The sequence below is a fragment of the Rhamphochromis longiceps genome, linkage group LG12 (genome assembly GCF_057381845.1).
Source record: "Rhamphochromis longiceps isolate RC_006_pf linkage group LG12, R_longiceps_female_GT1.1, whole genome shotgun sequence".
In the NCBI taxonomy this organism is placed as follows: Eukaryota; Metazoa; Chordata; class Actinopteri; order Cichliformes; family Cichlidae; genus Rhamphochromis; species Rhamphochromis longiceps.
The window spans coordinates 36,952,925-36,979,553 of NC_140568.1; the positions used below are offsets into that span (position 1 = coordinate 36,952,925).

Below are 26,629 nucleotides of genomic sequence, written 5' to 3' on the forward strand. Positions count from 1 at the left end.
GGAGTATGATGAAAGAAAGAGAGCAGCCTCACAATGAGTCCAAAAAAAAGAGGGTACGCATATCAAGAAATGAAAATAATAATGAGCAGGCTGCAAGTTCTATAAGCCGATACTGTATCAGAGAGTGCATCCTGTGTGGGTGTGCGCACATCATTTAGCATCTCAGTATTGTTCACAGGTCTGCATTTCCCACGAGGCCATGCATGAGCGAGTGAGCGGCTGGTCCCCAGGGATGATGACAGCGGCAGCTCCATTGTTGCCAGAGTGATATATTGCAGGCAAACCCTTGGGGGCAGGAACCACTTATTTAGACATCAAATTAGGGCTGAAGACACACACACACATACCCACATATCTCACATAATAGGTACGCGCAAGATGCTTCCTAAGCACTGATTTTGATTTACAGGCGTACCGGGTCCACTTCCACGGAGGTGCAAAAACATGCATTGCTTTCTCAGTTCATTATTTTGCATCCTTAGTTGAAATTTGAATAATAATTGCCTCTGACATTTTGTATATAACCCATCCTTAAATCATATTAATTAGTGTAATTAGTTTTCAAATACAGAAAACCAGAACAAGAGTATTAGATATAACTAGAAAAATTTGCATTTCCTGCGAAAATGCTGTGTGGATGCCTTAACATTGAAGATGTCGGCTGAAAAAAGCAAAAAACATTGCCCTGAGCAGGATTCGAACCTGGCCCTTCTGGTCTAAAGGCGGCAACTCACCTCACTGCACCAAACTCATTCACACAAAAAAGAGGTGGAGAGACTGACAATTCTTGTGAAATTAGCAGAAGCTGCTTAGAATTGTGCTGATAAGAGGTGAAATGGCTAAACATTTGGCAGAAAAGAGGTGAATCAGAAGAATTTCTGCTGAAAAGAGGCAAAGAAGCAAAAAGATGAGCTGAAAAGAGGTGTAGAAGCAGAAGTGCTTGCTGAAGATGGCTGTATGTGTAATGACACACTGGAGAGTGTCAAGAAAGCAGAGCGCATGCAAGCAGGGAACATGTGTAGCAACTGTCACAGGTAGGATTCGAACCTCTGCCACCGGGTCTCACGGCAGCTGCCCTATCCTCTGAGCCAAATGAGTTCTGGTCACAAGCAAAGATATGATGAGAGGGAAAATGTGCACTGTGGGGCAGAAGCTCAAATTAGCAGAAAAGAGGTGAAGAGGAAGAACTTTGTTGTGAAATGAGGTAAAGAAACTGAAATTTGTGCTTAATACAAGTGAAAAAGCTGAACTCTGAAATCCTGCTAAAACAGCAGAAGAGGCTGATATTTTTCAGCTACTCATTGAGCCAAACTGGTTCTCACGTAACTGAACAAAAAACTCTTCTGAAAAGAGTTCAATCAGCAGAATTTTGCTGAAAATAGTTTTTTTTCTGAAAACAGCAGAAAAAACTGAAAATTTTGCTGAAAAGAGTTGAATGAGCAGAATTTCTGCTGAAAAGAGGTTTTTGCTGAAAACAGCTGAAAAGCTGGTATTTGTGCTGAAAAGGGGTGAAAAAACTGAAAATTGTGTTGAAAAGGGGTGAAAAAGCTGAAATTTGTGTTGAAAAGAGTTAACAAAGTTTAACTGTTGACTGAAAGAAATGTTGCCATAAGCGGGATTTGAACCCAGGCCTCCCAGTCTGAGAACGGACGCTTATCTCACTGAGCTAAAACACAGCTCAGTCCAGCATGCAAAATCAGTGAGGCCATTGATAATGTGTTCCATTCATTTCAATGGTCAAAAGTGATAACACACATCAGCAGAAATAGCAGAATTTTTTAAAGTTTAAACATAGTATTTCTGCTAAAACTTAGTATTTATACTAAATAATATTTTTTTCCTGCCAAATCATAGCATTTGTGCTGGAACACAGAAAATTCTGCCAAATCCTACAATTTGTGCTAAAACATTATTTATGATTTAGCAGAAACACTGGGACTCGGTAGAAATAGTATGATTTACATGAAATACTTTGACTTAGGAGAAGTACTACAATCTAGGAAAAAAGTACTATAGCATAGCAGAAATTCTATCATTGAGCAGAATTACTAGGATTTAGAAGAAATACTAAGATTTGGCACAAACACTGATGTGGCTCAAGAACCTTTATTGTGCAGTTATACTGTGATTTGGAAGAAATACTATGCTTTGGCACAAATACTATGATTTGGAAGAAATACTATGTTTTAGCACAAACACTGATGTGGCTCAAGAACCTATATTGTGCAGTTATATTGTTATTTGGAAGAAATACTATGCTTTGGCACAAATACTATGATTTGGAAGAAATACTATGTTTTAGCACAAATACTATGATTTGGCTCAAATACTATGATTTACCAGTAATACTATGTTTTGGTACAAATACTACACTTTGTCACAAATATTATAATTGAGTACAAGTACTATACGTTTACAGAAATACTATGATTTAGCAGAAATGCAATGTTTTTGCAGAAACACTGTAATTTCGCTTAAATATTATGAAATAGCAGTAATACTATGATTTGGCAGAAATACTACTTTTTAGCACAAATACTATTGTACAGAATGGTGTACGTCAGTTTAATGCTGGGTGGTGCTGCAATAGTAACTATCCTCGGTCAGAAGGAGAGGCTGACATCCAGGGATTAGATTACCACAGGTGGAGTTTATTGGCGGTCAGATGGATGGTACAGGGAGGTATGGCATACAGTAGGAGGATGTGGAGAGGTGATATGGTGTGGTTTCTATGATTAAGAAAACTGGCAACAAATTCCTCCACTACAAATCAGTCTGATACCACTTCTTACAGGGTTCACGTTTATTACTAAGGCACTACCCAAAAGGCGCCACAAGAGGGCACTCCAACACAAGAGATGACCTATTTACACTGTAAACACCCCCTACTTAGCCACTACATACTACAGTGATATTACAGTATACAAATTCACACAAATACTATGATTTGGCAGTAATACTATGACTTAGTAGTAATACTATAACATAACAGTTCAATGTTCTTGCACAAATGCCACAATATGGCAGAAATACTATGTTTTAGCACAAATACTACGATTTGGCACAAATACTATATTCCGCAGATACACTATAACATAACAGATATTCTACGACTTAGTAGTAATACTATATCATAACAGAATTATTAATTGGGCACAAATACCACAATTTGGCAAAAATACTATGATTGGGTACAAATACTATGATTTGGCAATAATACTGCATTTTAACACAACTACTGAGATTTGATTGAAATACTATGATTTTGAAGAAATACTATTACTCCATACAAATACAATGCTTTGGGACAAATACTATGTTTTGGTTCCAATACTATGATGTGCAACAAATACTATGAATTGGCACAAGTACTATGATTTAGTACAAATACTATGATTTGGCAGAAATACTATGCCTTAGTAGTAATACTATAACATAAGAGATATACTATGGTTTTGCAGACATACTATGTTTTTGCACAAATACCATGATTTGGCACAAATGCTATGATTTAGCAGAAATACTATGAATGGGTACAAATACTATGATTTGGCAATAATACTCCGTTTTAACAACAACTACTGAGATTTGATTGAAATACTATGACTCCATACAAATACGATGCTTTGGCACAAATACTATGTTTTGGCAGAAATACTATGACTTAGTAGTAATACTATAACATAACAGATTTCCTAAAAAAAACTATTAAATTGCAGTAATTCTATGACTTGGCAGAGATACTACGTTTTAGCACAAATACTATAACAACGCAGAAATACTATGACTTAGTAGTAATACTATAACATAACAGTTCAATGTTCTTGCACAAATACCACAATATGGCAGAAATACTATGTTTTAGCACAAATACTGTGATTTGGTATAAATACTATGATTTGGCACACATACTATATTCCGCAGATACACTATAACATAACAGATATTCTACGACTTAGTAGTAATACTATAACATAACAGAATTATTAATTGGGCACAAATACCACGATTTGGCAAAAATGCCATGATTCAGCACAAATACGATGACATGGCAAAAATACTATGATTGGGTACAAATACTATGATTTGGCAATAATACTGCATTTTAACACAACTACTGAGATTTGATTGAAATACTATGATTTAGAAGAAATACTATTACTCCATACAAATACGATGCTTTGGGACAAATACTATGTTTTGGTTCCAATACTATGATGTGCAACAAATACTACGATTTGGCACAAGTACTATGCCTTAGTAGTAATACTATAACATAAGAGATATACTATGGTTTTTCAGACATACTATGTTTTTGCACAAATACCATGATTTGGCACAAATGCTATGATTTAGCAGAAATACTATGATTGGGTACAAATACTATGATTTGGCAATAATTCTGCGTTTTAACAACAACTACTGAGATTTGTTTGAAATACTATGATTTAGAAGAAATACTATGACTCCATACAAATACAATGCTTTGGAACAAATACTATGATTTGGCACAAGTACTATCATTCAGTACAAATACTATGATTGGGCAGAAGTACTATGTTTCAGTAGAAATACTATGATTTGGCAGGAATACTCTGATTTAGCAGAAATACTATGTTTTAACATAAATACTATCTTTTGGCAGAAATTCCTGCTAAAAAGGACTATTTCTGCTTTTTAGCAGAAATACTGTAATTTGGCATAAATACTATAATTTGGGATAAATACTATGATTTGGCACATATAATATATTCAGCACATATATTATAAAATAACAGAAATATTATGATTTGGCCTCAAAACCATGATTTTGCACAAATACCATGATTTTGCAAAAATACTATGATTTAGCAAAAATACTATGATTTAGCAGAAGTACTAAGATGTAGCAGAAGTACTTTGTTTTAGCAGAAATACTATGATTGAGGAGTAATACCTAAACAGTGGAGAAATATTGATACACAGACACACATACACAGACAGTAAAGGGAACAGGAGCTGTTGAGAGTCTGGGCTTGGTATATGTAGGTCAGTTAAATTAGCTGCACCTGCTGTAGTCAGCCCTTACACACACAGACACAGAGAGAGGTGTGAGTTTTCTTCAGTGTATTTCTGACATTCAGGATTCCCCTCGAACAAATGGCCATAATTTCCTAACCGTAGAGGCTAGAATGGTCATTCAGACATTGTTTTGTTCAGAAGAGATGGGGGAATCTTCAGGTCTTCATAATTCAGAGATAAAATATAAATTATTAAAGATATATGACTTGTAATACACTGTAACTCAGTAGAGGCAAAGCAAAAACTGCCTTGACTTGCCCTCAAACAACGCTTTGTAACTCGAAATCTATTTGGAGTATCGATATCATTCTTTCACCATAAGAGACAGCAGGCTTTGGTGAACAGTCATGGACATTTTCAGGTCTCTGTGGAAATCCAAAAAAAAGTTATGACGAGAGAAAAAAGTGGTTCATTTCCAGGGTTTGAAATCTGAAGAAATCTGAGCGAAGGACAAATTTCCTACCCTCAAACAAGTCCAACTCATTTCAGAACGGTAATAGGTGAGAAAGAAATTCTTGAATTGTGAGCGTCAGGGGTGTCTGAAGATATTCGGGGACAAGCCTCATGTCTTAACTTTGCTTCATTAAGGAGATATGACGATTCGAATATGCCTCTCATTACAGAAATCCAGCCGTGATTTTGAACAAACTCTCCATTGACTTTATATGGAGAGTTTTCCGACATTGTGTTGGTCTGAGGAGATTTGCCAAAATTCTATAAATCCCACAACAATGATAGTGACATTTTCTGAAAGCCAGCAAAAATACCTACGTTTTGATGTATAATTTGTGGAAGTTGAGTGAAAATTGAGCAAGTAGCAAGAAGTTGTTTGGATATGAAGAGAAAATTCAAACAGTTTCACTGTCCCCTCTGAGTTAATTGCATAGCAACCATAGCAACGCATGTATTTTCTGAAAAATCACAATTTTGCAACTGAAAACTCAAAGAGGGATAAGATTAAAACGGTAGAAGATCTGAAAAAGCTGAATCATACAGGAATAGCCAAATCATTTGAGAACATTTTAAAGTTTGAATGGAGTTTCTAGGTGAAAGTATGAGGCAGTAGTTAAGTTTCAAAGACAAGAAAGTTTTAGCAGAATTGTGGAAGTTTCCCATTCATTTCAATGGGACAAATTAAAGGAAAAAAGTGTAATATTTTAAAAAGTATAATAGTAATAAACACCAAAAGTCATAGCCGGCATTAGCAGAAAGAGCAGAACAGTTTAGAGTTTGAACGGTGAAAATAGCACAAAAATTGTGGAAGTAGATCCACGGCGAAAAGTGTACGGAAACACCCGGAATAATAAAGAACTAGAAAAATTTGCATTTCCTGCGAAAATGCAGTGTGGATGCCTTAACGGCTGAAGATATCTGCTGAAAAAATTGAAAAAAAAAAAAAAAAAAAGATGCCCTGAGCAGGATTCGAACCTGGCCCTCCTGGTCAAAGGGCAGCTATTTAGCTCACTGAGCCAAACACTTTCTCACAAAGAAAAGGTGGAGAGATTGACAATTGTGCTAGCAGAATTTGGGCAAAAAAAAGGGGGTGAAAATTCTGCTGAAAAGAGTTCAATCAGCAGAATTTCTGCTGAAAAGAGGTGACTGAGCAGAATTCTGCTGAAAAGAGGTTTTTGCTGAAAAAGAGCTGAAAAAGTTTGGATTTGTGCTGAAAAGGGGTTAAAAAAACTGAAAATTTTGCTGAAAAGGGGTGAAAAAAATGAAATTTGTGTTGAAAAGAGTTTAAAAAAAGTTTAACTGTTAAGTGAAAGAAATGTTGCCATAAGCTGGATTTGAACCCAGGCCTCCCAGTCTGAGAACGGATGCTTATCTCACTGAGGTAAAACACAGCTCAGCCCATCATGCAAAATCAGTGACCACATTGATAATGTGTTCCATTCATTTCAATGGTCAAAAGTCATAACACACATCAGCAGAAATAGCAGAATTTTTTAAAGTTTAAACATAGCATTTCTGCTAAAACTTAGTATTTATGCTAAATAATATTTTTTTCCTGCCAAATCATAGCATTTGTGCTGGAACACAGAAAGTTCCACCAAATCATACAATTTGTACTAAAACATTATTTATGATTTAGCAGAAACATTGGGACTTGGTAGAAATACTATGATTTACATAAAATACTTTGACTTAGCAGAAGTACTACAATCTAGGAAAAAAGTACTAAAGCATAGCAGAAATTCTATCATTGAGCAGAATTACTAGGATTTAGAAGAAATACTAAGATTTGGCACAAACACTGATGTGGCTCAAGAACCTTTATTATGCAGTTATACTATGATTTGGAAGAAATACTATACTTTGGCACAAATACTATGATTTGGAAGAAATACTATGTTTTAGCACAAATACTATGATTTGGCTCAAATACTATAACTATCCTCGGTCAGAAGGAGAGGCTGACATCCAGGGATTAGATTACCACGAGGTGGAGTTTATTGCGGTCAGATGGATGGTACAGGGAGGTATGGCATACAGTAGGAGGATGTGGAGAGGTGATATGGTGTGGTTTCTATGATTAAGAACAGGGTATGCATTACAACATGCATACAGATTAAAGATTAAGAAAACTGGTAACAAATTCCTCCACTACAAATCAGTCTGATGCCACTTTTTACAGGGTTCCCGTTTACTAAGGCACTACCCAAAAGGCGCCACAAGAGGGCACTCCAACACAAGAGATGACCTATTTACACTGATGCACTTAGTAAACAGCCCCTACTTAGCCACTACATAATACAGTGATATTACAGTATACAAATTCACACAAATACTATGATTTGGCAGAAATACTATGACTGAGTAGTAATACTATAACATAACAGATTTCCTAAAAAAAACTATTAAATTGCAGTAATTCTATGACTTGGCAGAGATACTACGTTTTAGCACAAATACTATAACAACGCAGAAATACTATGACTTAGTAGTAATACTATAACATAACAGTTCAATGTTCTTGCACAAATACCACAATATGGCAGAAATACTATGTTTTAGCACAAATACTGTGATTTGGTATAAATACTATGATTTGGCACACATACTATATTCCGCAGATACACTATAACATAACAGATATTCTACAACTTAGTAGTAATACTATAACATAACAGAATTATTATTTGGGCACAAATACCACGATTTGGCAAAAATACTATGATTGGGTACAAATACTATGATTTGGCAATAATACTGCATTTTAACACAACTACTGAGATTTAATTGAAATACTATGATTTAGAAGAAATACTATTACTCCATACAAATACGATACTTTGGGACAAATACTATGTTTTGGTTCCAATACTATGATGTGCAACAAATACTATGATTTGGCACAAGTACTATGATTTAGTACAAATACTATGATTTGGCAGAAATACTATGACTTAGTAGTAATACTATAACATAACAGATTTCCTAAAAAAAACTATGAAATTGCATTAATTCTATGACTTGGCAGAGATACTACGTTTTAGCACAAATACTATAACAACGCAGAAATACTATGACTTAGTAGTAATACTATAACATAACAGTTCAATGTTCTTGCACAAATACCACAATATGGCAGAAATACTATGTTTTAGCAAAAATACTGTGATTTGGTGTAAATACTACGATTTGGCACACATACTATATTCCGCAGATACACTATAACATAACAGATATTCTACGACTTAGTAGTAATACTATAACATAACAGAATTATTAATTGGGCACAAATACCACGATTTGGCAAAAATACTATGATTGGGTACAAATACTATGATTTGGCAATAATACTGCATTTTAACACAACTACTGAGATTTGATTGAAATACTATGATTTAGAAGAAATACTATTACTCAATACAAATACGATGCTTTGGGACAAATACTATGTTTTGGTTCCAATACTATGATGTTCAACAAATACTATGATTTGGCACAAGTACTATGATTTAGTATAAATACTATGATTTGGCAGAAATACTATGCCTTAGTAGTAATACTATAACATAAGAGATATACTATGGTTTTGCAGACATACTATGTTTTTGCACAAATACCATGATTTGGCACAAATGCTATGATTTAGCAGAAATACTATGATTGGGTACAAATACTATGATTTGGCAATAATACTGCGTTTTAACAACAACTACTGAGATTTGATTGAAATACTATGATTTAGAAGAAATACTATGACTCCATACAAATACGATGCTTTGGCACAAATACTATGATTTGGCAGAAATACTATGACTTAGTAGTAATACTATAACATAACAGATTTCCTAAAAAAAACTATGAAATTGCAGTAATTCTATGACTTGGCAGAGATACTACGTTTTAGTACAAATACTATAACAATGCAGAAATACTATGACTTAGTAGTAATACTATAACATAACAGTTCAATGTTCTTGCACAAATACCACAATATGGCAGAAATACTATGTTTTACCACAAATACTGTGATTTGGTATAAATACTGCGATTTGGCACACACACTATGATTTGGCAGAAATACTATGCCTTAGTAGTAATACTATAACATAACAGATATACTATGGTTTTGCAGACATACTATGTTTTTGCACAAATACCATGATTTGGCACAAATGCTATGATTTAGCAGAAATACTATGATTGGGTATAAATACTATGATTTGGCACAAGTACTATGATTTAGTACAAATACTATGATTGGGCAGAAGTACCATGTTTCAGTACAAATACTATGATTTGGCAGGAATACTCTGGTTTAGCAGAAATACTGTAATTTGGCATAAATACTATAATTTGGGATAAATACTATGATTTGGCACATATAATATATTCAGCACATATATTATAAAATAACAGAAATGTTTGGCCCCAAAACCATGATTTTGCACAAATACCATGATTTTGCACAAATACTATGAATTGGCAGAAATACTATGATTTAGCAGAAGTACTAAGATGTAGTAGAAGTACTTTGCTTTAGCAGAAATACTATGATTGAGGAGTAATACCTAAACATAGGAGAAATATTGATACACAGACACACATACACAGACAGTAAAGGGAACAGGAGCTGTTGAGAGTCTGGGCTTGGTATATGTAGGTCAGTTAAATTAGCTGCACCTGCTGTAGTCAGCCCTTACACACGCAGGCACAGAGAGAGGTGTGAGTTTTCTTCAGTGTATTTCTGACATTCAGGATTCCCCTCGAACAAATGGCCATAATTTCCTAACCGTAGAGGCTAGAACGGTCATTCAGGCATCGTTTTATTCAGAAGAGATGGGGGAATCTTCAGGTCTTCATAATTCAGAGATAAAACATAAATTATTAAAGATATATGACTTGTAATACACTGTAACTGAGTAGAGGCGAAGCAAAAACTGCCTTGACTTGCGCTCAAACAACCTTTGGTAACTCTAAATCTATATGGAGCATCAAAATCATTCTTTCACCGTAAGAAACAGCAGGCTTTGGTGAACAGTCATGGAAATTTTCAGGGCTCTGTGGAAATCCATCAAAAAGATATGACGAGAGAAAAAAGTGGTTCATTTCCAGAGATTGAAATCTGATGAAATCTGAGCGAGGGACAAATTTCCTACCCTCAAACAAGTCCAACTCATTTCAGAATGGTAATAGGTGAGAAAGAAATTCTTGAATTATGAGCGTCAGGAGTGTCTGAACATATACGGGGACAAGCCTCATGTCTTAACTTCGCTTCGTTAAGGAGATATGACAATTTGAAAATGCCTCTCATTAGAGAAATCCAGCGGTGATTTTGAACAAACTCTCCATTGAGTTTATATGGAGAGTTTTCTGACTTTGTGTTACTCTGAGGAGATTTGCAAAATATCTATGAGTCCCACAACAATGATAGTGACATTTTCTGAAAGCCAGCAAAAATACCTACGTTTTGATGTATAATTTGTGGGGCTTGAGTGGAAATTGAGCGAGTAGCAAGAAGTTGTTTGGACATGAAGAGAAAATTCAAACAGTTTCACTGTCCCCTCTGAGTTAATTGCATAGCAACCATAGCAACGCATGTATTTTCTGAAAAATCACAATTTTGCAACTGAAAACTCAAAGAGGGATAAGATTAAAATGGTAGAAGATCTGAAAAAGCTGAATCATACAGGAATAGCCAAATCATTTGAGAACATTTTAAAGTTTGAATGGAGTTTCTAGGTGAAAGTATGAGGCAGTAGTTAAGTTTCAAAGACAAGAAAGTTTTAGCAGAATTGTGGAAGTTTCCCATTCATTTCAATGGGACAAATTAAAGGAAAAAAGTGTAATATTTTAAAAAGTATAATAGTAATAAACACCAAAAGTCATAGCCGGCATTAGCAGAAAGAGCAGAACAGTTTAGAGTTTGAACGGTGAAAATAGCACAAAAATTGTGGAAGTAGATCCACGGCAAAAAGTGTACGGAAACACCCGGAATAATAACTAGAAAAATTTGCATTTCCTGCGAAAATGCTGTGTGGATGCCTTAACGCTGAAGATGTCTGCTGAAAAAAGCTGAAAAAGTTTGAAAAAAAAAAAAAAAAAAAAAACATTGCCCTGAGCAGGATTCGAACCTGGCCCTTCTGGTCTAAAGGCGGCAATTCACCTCACTGCACCAAACTCATTCACACAAAGAAGAGGTGGAGAGAGTGACAATTGTGGTGAAATTAGCAGAAGCTGCTTAGAATTGTGCTGATAAGAGGTGAAAAAGCTAAACATTTGGCAGAAAAGAGGTGAATCAGAAGAATTTCTGCTGAAAAGAGGCAAAGAAGCAAAAAGATGAGCTGAAAAGAGGTGTAGAAGCAGAAGTACTTGCTGAAGATGGCTGTATGTGTAATGACACACTGGAGAGCAGTGACACACAAGAAAGCAGAGCGCATGCAAGCAGGGAACATGTGTAGCAACTGTCACAGGTAGGATTCAAACCTCTGCCACCGGGTCTCACGGCAGATGCCCTACCCTCTGAGCCAAATGAGTTCTGGTCACAAGCAAAGATATGATGAGAGGGACAATGTGCACTGTGGAGCAGAAGCTCAAATTAGCAGAAAAGAGGTGAAGAGGAAGAACTTTGTTGTGAAATGAGGTAAAGAAACTGAAATTTGTGCTTAAAACAAGTGAAAAAGCTGAACTCTGAAATCCTGCTAAAACAGCAGAAGAGGCTGACATTTTTCAGCTACTCATTGAGCCAAACTGGTTCTCACGTAACTGAAAAAAGGTGGAAAAGCTTACAATTCTAATGAAAACAGCAGAAGAGGCTGAGATTTGTGCTGATAAGAGGTGAAAATGCTGAACCAATCAGAGGTACTGCTTCTGTCTGCTTCATCAGGCTGTGTACTTGTATGTATTTCTGCCATAGACTGTTAACAAGAATGTGAGGTCCATATTAGAAAAGCTGCTAAAATCATAAAACTTTGCAGAATTGTAATAAATTATCAATATGAATTACCGGTCTGTGATAGTGTATAAATTTGTACTCAAAAACTAGGTGGGATAGAAGCATAATTCTTGCACTGGGTGAATCAGCGGACTTTGGTGTACTTTGACTACGATTTACATAGCTCTTTGTATCTCCGTCGCGGAGACATGACGAGAGAAGAAATGGCTTAATTTTCGGAGTTTGAAAAATGAGAGGAGGACAGATTTCCACCCCTCAAACATGTTTTTGCAGAAACACTGTAATTTCGCTTAAATAGTATGAAATAGCAGTAATACTATGATTTGGCAGAAATACTACTTTTTAGCACAAATACTATTGTACAGAATAGCGTACGTCAGTTTAATGCTGGGTGGTGCTGCAATAGTAACTATCCTCGGTCAGAAGGAGAGGCTGACATCCAGGGATTAGATTACCACGAGGTGGAGTTTATTGGCGGTCAGATGGATGGTACAGGGAGGCATGGCATACAGTAGGAGGATGTGGAGAGGTGATATGGTGTGGTTTCTATGATTAAGAACACTGGCAACAAATTCCTCCACTACAAATCAGTCTGATACCACTTCTTACAGGGTTCACGTTTACTAAGGCACTACCCAAAAGGCGCCACAAGAGGGCACTCCAACACAAGAGATGACCTATTTACACTGTAAACACCCCCTACTTAGCCACTACATACTACAGTGATATTACAGTATACAAATTCACACAAATACTATGATTTGGCAGAAATACTATGACTTAGTAGTAATACTATAACATAACAGTTCAATGTTCTTGCACAAATACCACAATATGGCAGAAATACTATGTTTTAGCATAAATACTGTGATTTGGTATAAATACTACGATTTGGCACACATACTATATTCCGCAGATACACTATAACATAACAGATATTCTACGACTTAGTAGTAATACTATAACATAACAGAATTATTAATTGGGCACAAATACCACAATTTGGCAAAAATACTATGATTGGGTACAAATACTATGATTTGGCAATAATACTGCATTTTAACACAACTACTGAGATTTGATTGAAATACTATGATTTTGAAGAAATACTATTACTCCATACAAATACGATGCTTTGGGACAAATACTATGTTTTGGTTCCAATACTATGATGTGCAACAAATACTATGATTTGGCACAAGTACTATGATTTAGTACAAATACTATGATTTGGCAGAAATACTATGCCTTAGTAGTAATACTATAACATAAGGGATATACTATGGTTTTGCAGACATACTATGTTTTTGCACAAATACCATGATTTGGCACAAATGCTATGATTTAGCAGAAATACTATGAATGGGTACAAATACTATGATTTTGCAATAATACTGCGTTTTAACAACAACTACTGAGATTTGATTGAAATACTATGATTTAGAAGAAATACTATGACTCCATACAAATACGATGCTTTGGCACAAATACTATGATTTGGCACAAGTACTATCATTTAGTACAAATAATGTGATTGGGCAGAAGTACTATGTTTCAGTACAAATACTATGATTTGGCAGGAATACTCTGATTTAGCAGAAATACTATGTTTTAACATAAATACTATCTTTTGGCAGAAATTCCTGCTAAAAAGGACTATTTCTGCTTTTTAGCAGAAATACTGTAATTTGGCATAAATACTATAATTTGGTATAAATACTGTGATTTGGCACATATAATATATTCAGCACATATACTATAACATAACAGAAATATTATGATTTGGCCCCAAAACCATGATTTTGCACAAATACCATGATTTGGCAAATATACTATGATTTTTCAAAAAATACTATGATTTAGCAGAAGTACTAAGATGTAGTAGAAGTACTTTGCTTTAGCAGAAATACTATGATTGAGGAGTAATACCTAAACATAGGAGAAATATTGATACACAGACACACATACACAGACAGTAAAGGGAACAGGAGCTGTTGAGAGTCTGGGCTTGGTATATGTAGGTCAGTTAAATTAGCTGCACCTGCTGTAGTCAGCCCTTACACACACAGAGACAGAGAGAGGTGTGAGTTTTCTTCAGTGTATTTCTGACATTCAGGATTCCCCTCGAACAAATGGCCATAATTTCCTAACCGTAGAGGCTAGAACGGTCATTCAGACATTGTTTTGTTCAGAAGAGATGGGGGAATCTTCAGGTCTTCATAATTCAGAGATAAAATATAAATTATTAAAGATATATGACTTGTAATACACTGTAACTGAGTAGAGGCGAAGCAAAAACTGCCTTGACTTGCTCTCAAACAACCTTTGGTAACTCTAAATCTATATGGAGCATCAAAATCATTCTTTCACCGTAAGAAACAGCAGGCTTTGGTGAACAGTCATGGAAATTTTCAGGGCTCTGTGGAAATCCATCAAAAAGATATGATGAGAGAAAAAAGTGACTCATTTCCAGAATTTGAAATCTGATGAAATCTGAGCGAGGGACAAATTTCCTACCCTCAAACAAGTCCAACTCATCTCAGAACGGTAATAGGTGAGAAAATAATTCTTGAATTGTGAGCATCAGGAGTGTCTGAAGATATACCGGGACAAGCCTCATGTCTTAACTTCGCTTCGTTAAGGAGATATGACAATTTGAAAATGCCTCTCATTAGAGAAATCCAGCGGTGATTTTGAACAAACTCTCCATTGAGTTTATATGGAGAGTTTTCTGACTTTGTGTTACTCTGAGGAGATTTGCAAAATAACTATGAGTCCCACAACAATGATAGGGACAGTTTCTGAAAGCCAGCAAAAATACCTACGTTTTGGTGTATAATCTGTGGGGCTTGAGTGGAAATTGAGCGAGTAGCAAGAAGTTGTTTGGACATGAAGAGAAAATTCAAACAGTTTCACTGTCCCCTCTGAGTTAATTGCATAGCAACCATAGCAACGCATGTATTTTCTGAAAAATCACAATTTTGCAACTGAAGACTTAAAGAGAGATAAGATGAAAACAGTAGAAGATCTGAAAAAGCTGAATCATACAGGAATAGCCCAATCATTTGAGAACGTTTTAAAGTTTGAATGGAGTTTCTAGGTGAAAGTATGAGGCAGTAGTTAAGTTTCAAAGACAAGAAAGTTTTAGCAGAATTGTGGAAGTTTCCCATTCATTTCAATGGGACAAATTAAAGGAAAAAAGTGTAATATTTTAAAAAGTATAATAGTAATAAACACCAAAAGTCATAGCCGGCATAAGCAGAAAGAGCAGAACAGTTTAGAGTTTGAACGGTGAAAATAGCACAAAAATTGTGGAAGTAGATCCACGGCGAAAAGTGTACGGAAACACCCGGAATAATAAAGAATAAAGAGAAACAGGAACTCAATAGTGTGGATGCCTATTAAGGCATCCACACAATAAAGAAGAAAGAGAAACAGGATCTCAATAGTGTGGATGCCTATTAAGGCATCCACACAATAAAGAGAAACAGGAACTCAATTGTGTGGATGCCCATTGAGGGCATCCACACAATTAACAGAAAACAAGAATACGGTACTGCCTATAATGACATGGATGTCTGCGTGATTGTTTCATGATTATTTCCTTACAAGAAACTTGAAAATTGCCCAAAGTTATAGCACTGTTACCCCAGATAGACATTTAGATAGCACAGTTAAAAACACTGGTAGACTTTGTGAACTGTTAACTGGACAATGGGCAGTTTTAGGACACCGGGTGTTTAAGCTGCTGGCCGTCTGGCAGGAGGTTCAGGCTGCTGAGGTCCTGGACAAATAGAGTCGAGGACAGCTTTTACAACAGGGCAATAGCCCTAATCAGTGCAAACAGCTGACCTGATTGGCTACCTCCCTGGACTTTTTGGGGGAGTAAAACAATAACAATAATAATATTTATATTATAGCAAAGTGCAATAATAATTAATGTGCAATAATAACATACACTTATTCATTTTATTACTAAGTTAAGTTACTATGTTGTGTTGTGTTGTGTCGTGTTGTTTCATGTCGTGTTGTTTTGTACATGGGACGTGGGACAGTTTTCCAATTTCATTGTACTATTGTACTATATATGACTGTGCAATGACAATAAAGAGTTATCTTATCTTAGGTATATACACTAGTGCACATCTTATGGTATTTTCACCTGACATATGCATATATTTACATATACACACTCAATATCTACATGAAACCAAATGCACACACATTTGGTTTCAGTAGAAGGTGTTGTAGCTGTGTTGTTGTATGTTGTATGATCAAAACCTTCTTCTGAGGCCTCTATTAGAACTTTCTCCAGGCTCATCTGTAACTATTATATTTCAGTAGGTGTTAGATTATTTTCCTGTCTTGTGTATTACAAATCGAAAGGAGCATTTTTACTTTTTTATTTATACTGTGTGCTAATTTATATGTTCTTCTACACATTGCCTGATATTTCCCATATTGAAAAGATATATATAAATCTTATAAAGTTTTTATCTGTCTTGTATGAAACTTGTATGAAAAGCATACAAGAGTGAAAACACATACAAGATCCCTTGAAAAATTATATAATGAAACTTGTATGTTTTGTATACTTACTAAAAAAATATATGAAAGTAATGAGAAAGTGGCCACTTTCATGAGTAAATCATGTAAGCCTTATATGATTTATATATGATTTACTCATGAAAGTGGCCACTTTCATGAGTAAATCATATATGTTTTTACTATTTCTTTTCCATATGGGTTGTACTGCCACAACAGGGCTATTCAGTGTTTTGGTGGTTTTCTATGTACATTTATAAGAACTAAATTCTTCTAACCTTGATAGCACAATAGTGGAGAATTGTTGCCTAGCTTAGAATAACATTTTTATCCCTCATTTAAAAAAAACAACCAAAAACAAGGGACAAACCTTGTAAGATTTGCACTAAAATAACCTCAAACAAACAAATAAAAACACAAAAGAAACCCTCTACCACGTTGTATGGTGTTCATTTCTATCTTACCTCTTGCCTGTTTCTTTTAGACAAGGGGCTAAAATGCACTGATGACAAAAAACAATTGCTTTTTTTTTTCTTTTTTTCTTTTTTTTGCTAAAAATGTGCTAAATCTAAAAATCAAATGGATTTTTTTAGTACTTGTGCTCTTAGAAATATTAAAATTAATACCAACCTTTGAACTCTTTGCTTGTAATTACGCCAAAATCGTACTCTAAACAACATTCCCTAATTAATTTCAGAACCATAATTAAAGAAAAACGGGGTGTTTATTGTGATGACTCTTTTCTTAATCATTTCACTACAGTTAATTTAATTTGCTTCCCTGAAAGTTCATTAGTGCTTTTAGATTTGGCTTTAAACTTTTCCTCCATCTCTTCTCATCAAGATGTAATTTCTGTTATTTTTCCACCCTTTCACTTATTTTTCCATACTTCCCACTGGTGTGTGCTCCTCTAATCTTTAGTCCTGTAGCAGTTGCTTCTTCCCATCATCTTTCTTCATTCAGTAATTAAAATGTAGTCCTCCTGTCACCCCTTTAGAAACATCTTTAAAACACATAGCCCCTTCTCCTTCCTCAGTGTCTAATAAATGCATATGTTATTTTATTAGCACATTCATATCATGTCCAGTCAAGAGAAATATTATCCCTCAACATAAGATGCAGTTTTGGTGTGAGTGGTAATCGCATGTAAAGTGTTTGTGCTCATCAGTGGCAGTGATCTTAAACCGAAACTGAGAATGAATGGTGGTAATATTTCAATGTTGCTGAAACTAGATTATTTATCCCTTTATCCTGAGATGACAAAGCTTGTTTCCTCATGACAGCATGTTCATTATTTAGTCATAAGAGTTCAGAAGTGCCACACCAGCAGGGTCTGAACTACAGCAGAGACACAGAAACTGAGCAGTTTAGGGGGTCTCTGAAATATTGACAATATGTTATTTTTCTATGCATATTTGTTTTTCTGCAAGTTTTCTGTCTTCATCCTCACTGATCCTGTGTAAAATTAGGATATTATTGATCTATGATTCATGCATGAGCTTGATTCATCACGAATTCACGTTGAGTAAGATACTGAAAAGGATTCTGTATGTTGCCAGCTTGATTTTCCTTCTCACCTTGGAAAAATTTATATAAAAATAATCATTTGAATCCCAACAATCTGGAAAACAAGTTAATACATGTCTTCTTATAATGATGGTGGATTACAAAAGTATTATCTGTTAGCATTAAAGTGTAGTATTATCACAGTACTGAAATAAAAAGCGGGCAGCACGGTGGCACGGTGGTTAGCACTGTTGCCACACAGCAAGAAGGTCCTGCGTTCAATTCCACCATCAGGCCGGGGTCTTTCTGTGTGGAGTTTGCATGTTCTCCCCGTGTTTGCGTGGGTTCACTCCGGGTACTCCGGCTTCCTCCCACCGTCCAAAGACATGCAACTTGTGGGGATAGGTTAATTGGATAATCCAAATTGCCACTAGGTTTGAATGTGAATGTGAGTGCGAATGGTTGTCTGTCCCTGTGTGTTGGCCCTGCGACAGACTGGCGACCTGTCCAGGGTGTACCCTGCCTCTCGCCCTATGACAGCTGGGATAGGCTCCAGCGCCCCCCGCGACCCTGAAAAGGATAAGCGGAAGCGAATGGATGGATGGATGAAATAAAAAGCTTCTCTGCATACTCAGATCTTCTTGTAGTGCTAAGAGACCACAGCAAGAAGCAGAAACTACTTCTGTTTTCCTATTTGCATTCTTATAAAGAGAAATGATGACTTGAAATTAAAAAAGGCTAAATTAAATGTTTTATAAATGGTGTATATTTTCTTTCTGACCACAAGGGGGAAAAAAGTCCAGCATCCATGGTATAGCTCACTAGGGATGGGTATCGTTTAGGTTTTATCCGATACCAGTACCAAACCGGTACTTTTGAAACGGTGCTGGTGCTTAAACGGTGCTCGAACTGGTGCTTAAAGAATGGAGAACACAAAATTGGTCCAAAAACCTCTCATGTTCAGCTGTTTTTTTTGTAAAAAGATAACAATGTTAGCCTTTTCTGCAGCTATAGGGGATTTATGGCATCACTCTTGGCTGGAAGCAGTGCTTAAACAATGGAAAAAAACACAAACTTTGTCCAAAAACCTCTCATGTTTAACTGTTTTCCACTTTTTCTTTGGTCATTTTAGCCTTTTTGGCCAGGGTGAAGGGAGCATCTGCCATCAAACAAGAAGACAGCCGCATGTAACTACAACGGTGTTTGGTAGTTCACCTTACATGCATTAATGTAATAACGTGGTTAACCTACTCAATGTAAATTACACACGGACAACATTAAGCTACTCACACAGAGAAGAATGGCTGCTGCTGCATCATCATCCGTCATCATTTCTGTTACACTGGCAGGGCTAGGGGCCAGGACTCTCCTCTTTGGGTTTTTGGGGGATGTTGCTAACTCCGGGTCCGATAACAGGCAACCCACACGCAGTAGATGTGCACAGTGTGAGGTCTCGCAGCAAGCTATCAAATACGGCGCATTTCTCGGCTTTTAACAAAATGCTATACGTCGCCAAGTGTTTCATCGGATTCGAGGAGTTACCTCCTTTGCACAGTATCACAGTATCACCTTAAAGCACTTGTTGCAGGCTGCTGAGTTTGCATCTTTTGCTGTGAAGTACAGCCAGACTTTGACCGCTTCGCCTTGGGCGTTTTTAATCTGTAGCTCTGCTCTAAAAGAACGTACATACCTGGGCCCGCCTACTACGCTTGCAAAGGTAAAATGATTGGCTAGAATCCAAAGTGTATGACATCTCAGGAAAAAGAAAAGCACCGAAATAAAGCACCGAAATGTGCGCTGCTTTTCGGTCTGGTTACTACCGTTTATGTCAGAACCGGTGATACCGGTACCCATCCCTATAGCTCACACACTACACACGAAATACTAGTCAGGTTTCAACTTGAGTGAATCTTGTTATAACAAGATAATGTTTCTCAAGATAAGAAGTGGGTCAAGTTAAGTGCACTTACTTTTCCGTTTTAAGGAGGTTAGCCTGCGCATGCTAGCACCTAGGATCTAACATAGCTTTAGGGTTTTTTTTTTTAGGTCAGAAAAAGAGTTTGAATTGTAGTTAGAAAACAGACAGAAGTAGTAAAACTGAGTAAAGTAAAACAACTTTTTGTAGCTCTGTAGCTTTTCTTCAAATCTCTGTGGACAATCTCTATGGAACGTATGACTTCATAATTGCAGTTATTTCCCTCTTTCTCTCTCACACGAACTCTGCTTGGAAGATGAGGCAGCTATCTCGGTCTGTGCTTTTCAGTGACAGAGTACTTGAATGAGGGCTGTGTAGTTTGTGGGAGAGAAATATAAGAGACATTCTGTTCTCTTTTACATTTAAGAATTAATTATAGTTCATTCATAATTACAGCTGAAATCACAGTAAACACATCATCTGTAGCTTATATGTAAGGTCATTTGCTAGTGGTATGGTAAAGAAATCTAACTTCTGTCAAGGCCACAATGATTCAGTCAAAAAACAAAACAAAACAAAAACAAACACAAACAATTCTTATTAAAAGGGAAATAAAAATCATAAAAAGAAAACTGCATTTCCTCTTTCAGTCTGTTGGCTAACGTCTATCAGTAAATGTTAATGTACTCAGTATCAGCTTTAGAAAATCCCAGTAGGTGGCTTGCATCAAGTTAAAAATGAGAATGATTCCCTTAGGCTAATGTAGTCCCAGTGAGCTTTATGTTACAATTTAAGATCCCACTGTTTTATAATTAGCATCAAATTTATTGCTGGAAATGTTTTTTCCCCTTAGAATGATCTATGTGATTAAAGTAGCTTTGTTATATTATACTTGTACTTGTAAACGTTCCTTCAGGCAATTTGTATACTGCGTAGAAAGTGGTATTAAGATGGGAGTACCATTCCAGTTCACAAGAAACAACACAAGCACTCTATGCCTACTCGCTAAGGCTGGAACTGGTGGGGCACGTGAGCAGGTGAAATGGGAAGTCTGGAATAGTACAGTCCCTGTTCTGTACTTGATACTACCGAGAAGAGTGAGAAAAATGTAGAGTTATACTAGGGAGGTTTGTGGAAAGGTGATAGGATATGAAAGGCATATGTGGTAAATTGACTGTGAAGGTGAGTGAGAAAGGTGAAGAGGTGCATAGTGGGTGATATGCCCAACAGTGAGTGCACTGATTGGATAATTGGATGACTGGACCTCACCCACATTGCTCCTTGTGAGAAAAGGGAACGACGAACAGAATGGCATGAGAATCCCTGCACTGAGATTTCATCTTGAACTCCAATTATGAGATCTGTTCCAAGACTGTCCATCCTGTAAGAAGGATCCCTCCTCTGTTCTTCCTCTCAAGGTCTCCCCTGTTCCCCTTCAAATGCTTTTTCTAGGAGTGTTTTCTTGCCTGAGTTGAAGGTTGATGGAGAGAGGCTGTGTTTCATGTAGTAACTGCAATGCGAATTGATGATTTGGAGCAATATAAATGAAATATAAATGACTTACATTCATAGTGCTTATGAGCTACTATCAAACTCACACTCTTTAGTTCATAAGTGCAACCTTGCTTTTTAGTATTTTTACATTTCTCCCCTCATTTTATACAGGTACAATAGGTGAAAAGTGTTTAATAATATCAGAACTAATGTTATTTTCAACTTGTACACAAATGTAACCGTAGTACATCATTGAAGCCCTCAATATTGTAAAAATGTGGACAATACACCAAATATTTACTGATTCACAGAAGCAAAAACTGTGTTTAGTCTTTAAAACTGAGAGCACTAATAAAATTTCAAAATGATAATATTCAATGTCCGGTCTTTTGATGTGAAATATCTTCTGTAATGTTGACATCCCAAAACAGAAAAGTGAATCTTAAGTCCAATAGCAGTTTTGTCAATTGAATCTTTAGTCATAAAATGCAACTTATATAAACAATATATAAGCAAAACTTACAAAATGCTATTTCTGTTATGTTCAGTGCCCACACAGCTCTTTGTTTTCCAAAGCTCGGATATGATGAGCATTTTTTCAATACTTATAAGTGTATAAAAGCACTTCTTCTCACCATCAACAATATAGTCATTTTCAGTCTGTCTCTTGAATGTGTCATTGCATTAGCAACACTATAGAGAATTGCTTCAAGAATGCTGCAGGAATTGCAAATCCACAGAGCAAATGCAAGCTTACTGAAAGAATTTTAATGTCTAACTGCTACATTATAACTGCTTCCATACAGTATGTGTGCATTTGATTACTTCTGAAACTTATGCTTTCTGAGACTGAATCACATAAAAGTTGATTTTCTGCATAAAAGCGTATTCCTGTATGTCCTTAGGTATGACTCAGCACACCAGTGTGTGTGCGTGTGTTTGTACTGCGATTGCCCAATTGAAGTACTGGCCAGGACTGAGCAGGTCTATCAGGGCTGAGCTGATTCAGCACTCCACGGCACAGAGAGAGTGAATTAAGGACCGGACACATTCACATGTGCACAGACGCACGCGCACATACACACACATTTTCTCCAGCCAAGTCCCCCTGAAGCATGCTCTCTCACACGGACACTATCTCAGTCTTCAAACACACTTTGACACACATGATTATAGAAACTGCTAACACACATCCACGCGGAAGCAGACACTAGACGCACACGCACACAAACACACACACACACACATCCTTGTGGAGCATATGCCTAATGGAAATAGGATTAGATGTAGCACCAGTTATTACAGGAAAGTGGTGTGTAGCTCTTAACTCGCACAGGTCACACCGTCCTCACTGGTGGGCGGTGTGTGAGTATGTGTGCTTGTGAAAGACAGGGAGAGACAGAGAGAACATGTGTTTGTGCCTGCATGGCTGGATGTGTTCCTACATCACATAAACTGTGGTATTCTTTAAACAATATGTCCTTGTGAAAGTTTAAGTCTTTCTGACTTCATATGTGAGTATAAATGTTAGGTTGTGTTGCAATATTTCCGTGGTCAGCCAGAAGGGCTTTTACAACATGAACATGATGAACATGATGAACATGATTTTCTGCGTGTTTGTAAAGTTATAATCAGACTATTTTTAAAAAATTTTTTTACTTATTTAACAAGGAAGGCTCAAACATACTTTTGTAAGGAATTTACATAACATTGAATTTACTGTGAATGTAGGTAATGTTAGTAGGGCCGTCGCAGTATCACATTTTCACTAAAGGATTATCACATCTGAAAGAATTATCAAAGCAAAACTATCAGTAACATTTTGTACATAAACTGAATGAACGCAAAAAAAAAAAAAAGCTCAAGTTACAGTAGTGCAGCGTACAGAGCGACCAGCAGGCGCGATTCCAGAGACCAGAGAAAAGCAGAGAAGTTAGAGCAAGAGCAGTCAGCAAAAAAATCACATGCTAAATAAAAAAAGTCCATAACAGTTCACCTGTTTCCGGTGCTTCAGTCAACAACTTAACACTACCTGCACAGGTTTGTTGTGGAAAGTGAGTCTCTTCTTGTATGTGAGAGAAGTTCCTGCAGTCACTGAAAGGGAAGAAGGGTAAAATAGTGGGAATGTGAATCTGTAATTTCAACTGTATTAGTCCTGGTTTATTTTCAATATTATTATATGCACATTATTAAGGGGATGTTAAAAATCCTTCCATCCTGAGCGACCGTGGCTCAGGGGGTTGGGAAGCGCATCTGTAACTGTATTAATATTACTTCATGAACCTTAACCCTTTAAGACCTACCATAGAACCAAGTCCGCCAGAGCTTATATTATATTTTTACATGCTGTGGAGCCATTTTTGGGAGCATTTCAAGTTGCTATACATCAATACAACCATTATAGCCCAGATTTTAATAATATGTATTCATTAAGTGCATAGTAATTACATAAATTGCAAAAAGTGCAATAAACTACAAAAAAATTGAAAATCGTTTTTGATTTTTTAACATATATTTGTAGTTAGAGAAATTTAAGAGGCTTATCCCTCAAAACTGTAAATACAAAAAAGTTGCACAAAATAGTTTCCCACCACAGGAAATTTATTTTGAGTGTCTTCATAGTTTTATTTTTGAAATACACCAATTTTTATACACTGCAGGAAAAACGAAAATAAATATTATACTGCAAATTTGCAAAAAAGCAGCATATGCATCAAAATAAACTATTTCCAGCAGTGCAATATGAGTCCTAAGCATCCCAGAAACGACACAAAAAGTCATAAAGTCAAAGATAAATTTTAAAAAGAGCAGTATAGGCCCTGAGGCCCTGATCGCAAAAAAGACTACATTTCCGCGAAAATGACGTCACTTCCGGTTTCGGGCAGGTAATGGCGGAAATGCAAAAGTTCGCGCTGACGTCTATTCCAACGTAGGAAGTGTTATGGACAGCTGATCGGATCGGTAAAGCGTGTTTCTGGAATATTATGTTTTTGTTCCTGCAAGCGCTTTTTATGCAGTTTTTGCAAAGCTTTATGTGGAAGGAAACCATGACCTAGGACAAGCTGATGGCATAAGATGTAAGTACAACTCCTCCGGTTTCATATGCAAAAAAAATTTTTGCGCTAGCTTACGTGGTTGCAGAGCTACTGGGATTTAAAAATAGTTACGCATAACAGAGCGTTCCCGCTCCGATCGGCTCTAAAGGGTTAAAATCCAAAAACTAAGGTACTCAAACTTATAATGGCTCTACAAGCTATTCAAGAATCACGGGGTGTTCTTAGTTTTACATTGGTTCTGTATTTTTGGTTTGCTAAATAATTAATGGAACAGTATAATGTGCCATGCATTGTCGCTCAGGTTGTGTTTATCACATTTTTTGACCTGGTAAGGGGCAGATTATTATTGTGTGTTCTGAATTGAACCATAGAATTTAAAGAGGGTGTAGTTTCATTTTAAATGCCTCTTAAATGCCACATTTATTTTGAGTCACCCCCTGTGCAGAGGAGAGATAGTGGATAGAGATAGGATTTTGCACATGGAGCTGCCAGGCAGGATTGAAGGAGGAGACTCATGGATGTAGTGGAGGGGGACATGAAGAGGGGTGGTGCCACAGACGAGGATAATAGGGATGGTGCGAGATCGAGGCAAAAGATCCGCTATGGCGACCCCTAAAGGAAGCAACAATAAGAAGAAGTTTTTTTTCCCCTGTGTGTACGTATATCTTTTACATGTAGAGGCCCACATAAATATACACAACTGCAGTTTAAAACCATAACAATTGTGTAATATACAAATTTCTTTATTCATTCTGGCAGAAGTGTGTTTGTATGTACATACATACAAACTGCTGCCAGACTGAATAAAGAAATGTCCGCATACGACACAAACAATAGTATATCTTAATCCTTTACACAGATGCGCACACACACAAGCCACTGTAAATCAGCAATTTACACAGGGCCCTCCTTCAAAAAATAAGCAACTGCAATATTATTAGTCACACACACACAAACAGACACACACAGGCCTACTTCCAGAGTTAGAAAGTGATCAAACTCTGTGGTTTGTGACAGCACTGCAAACATGCCTGGCTCATTAGAGGAGGCAACTTTAGTGTGTGTGTGTGTGTGTGTGTGTGTGTGTGTGTGTGTGTGTGTGTGTGTGTGTGTGTGTGTGTGTGTGTGTGTGTGTGTGTGTGTGAGAGCATGTGGTTACTCAAGAAACATATCAATGTATAGGTATATATGAGTTTGAATGAGCCAGTCTGTGTGTGGGTTGGTAAGTGGGTGGAGATGGAGAATGTGTGTGTGTGTGTGTGTGTGTGTGTGTGTGTGTGTGTGTGTGTGTGTGTGTGTGTGTGTGTGTGTGTGTGTGTGTGTGTCTGCATGTGCACGTTTGTCCCATGGGGATAATGTGACGAAGCCTGTGGTGTGATGTGTGATGTAAACAGGGATCATTAGCATAGCGACAGCCACTAGCATTCACACTGTCTACACCACCTGGGAACAGATGAAAGCACGCACACACACACACACACACACACACACACACACACACACACACACACACACGAAAAAGATATGCACGCATAAAAAAACAGACAGTCAGTGCATGTAAAATATAAGTAAACACACTTACACACATATATTACATTACACATTACATACGTTCAATCTCATCTCATTCTCCCCCCCCCCAGAGCT

General features: G+C 36.6%; 1 long non-coding RNA gene across 7 annotated transcripts in view; it reads right to left on the reverse strand.

Moving 5' to 3' along the window:
• Positions 1 to 26,629, reverse strand: part of LOC146657810 (uncharacterized) — a 93,655-nt gene that overhangs the window by 36,327 nt on the left and 30,699 nt on the right. For 2 of the 7 annotated variants that reach the window (XR_014914101.1, XR_014914103.1), the window contains exon 3: positions 23,959 to 24,020. The exons of the other annotated variants lie outside the window; for them this stretch is intronic. This is a non-coding gene — a long non-coding RNA (uncharacterized LOC146657810). The remainder of the gene's footprint in view (positions 1 to 23,958; positions 24,021 to 26,629) is intronic. 7 annotated transcript variants of the gene reach the window in all.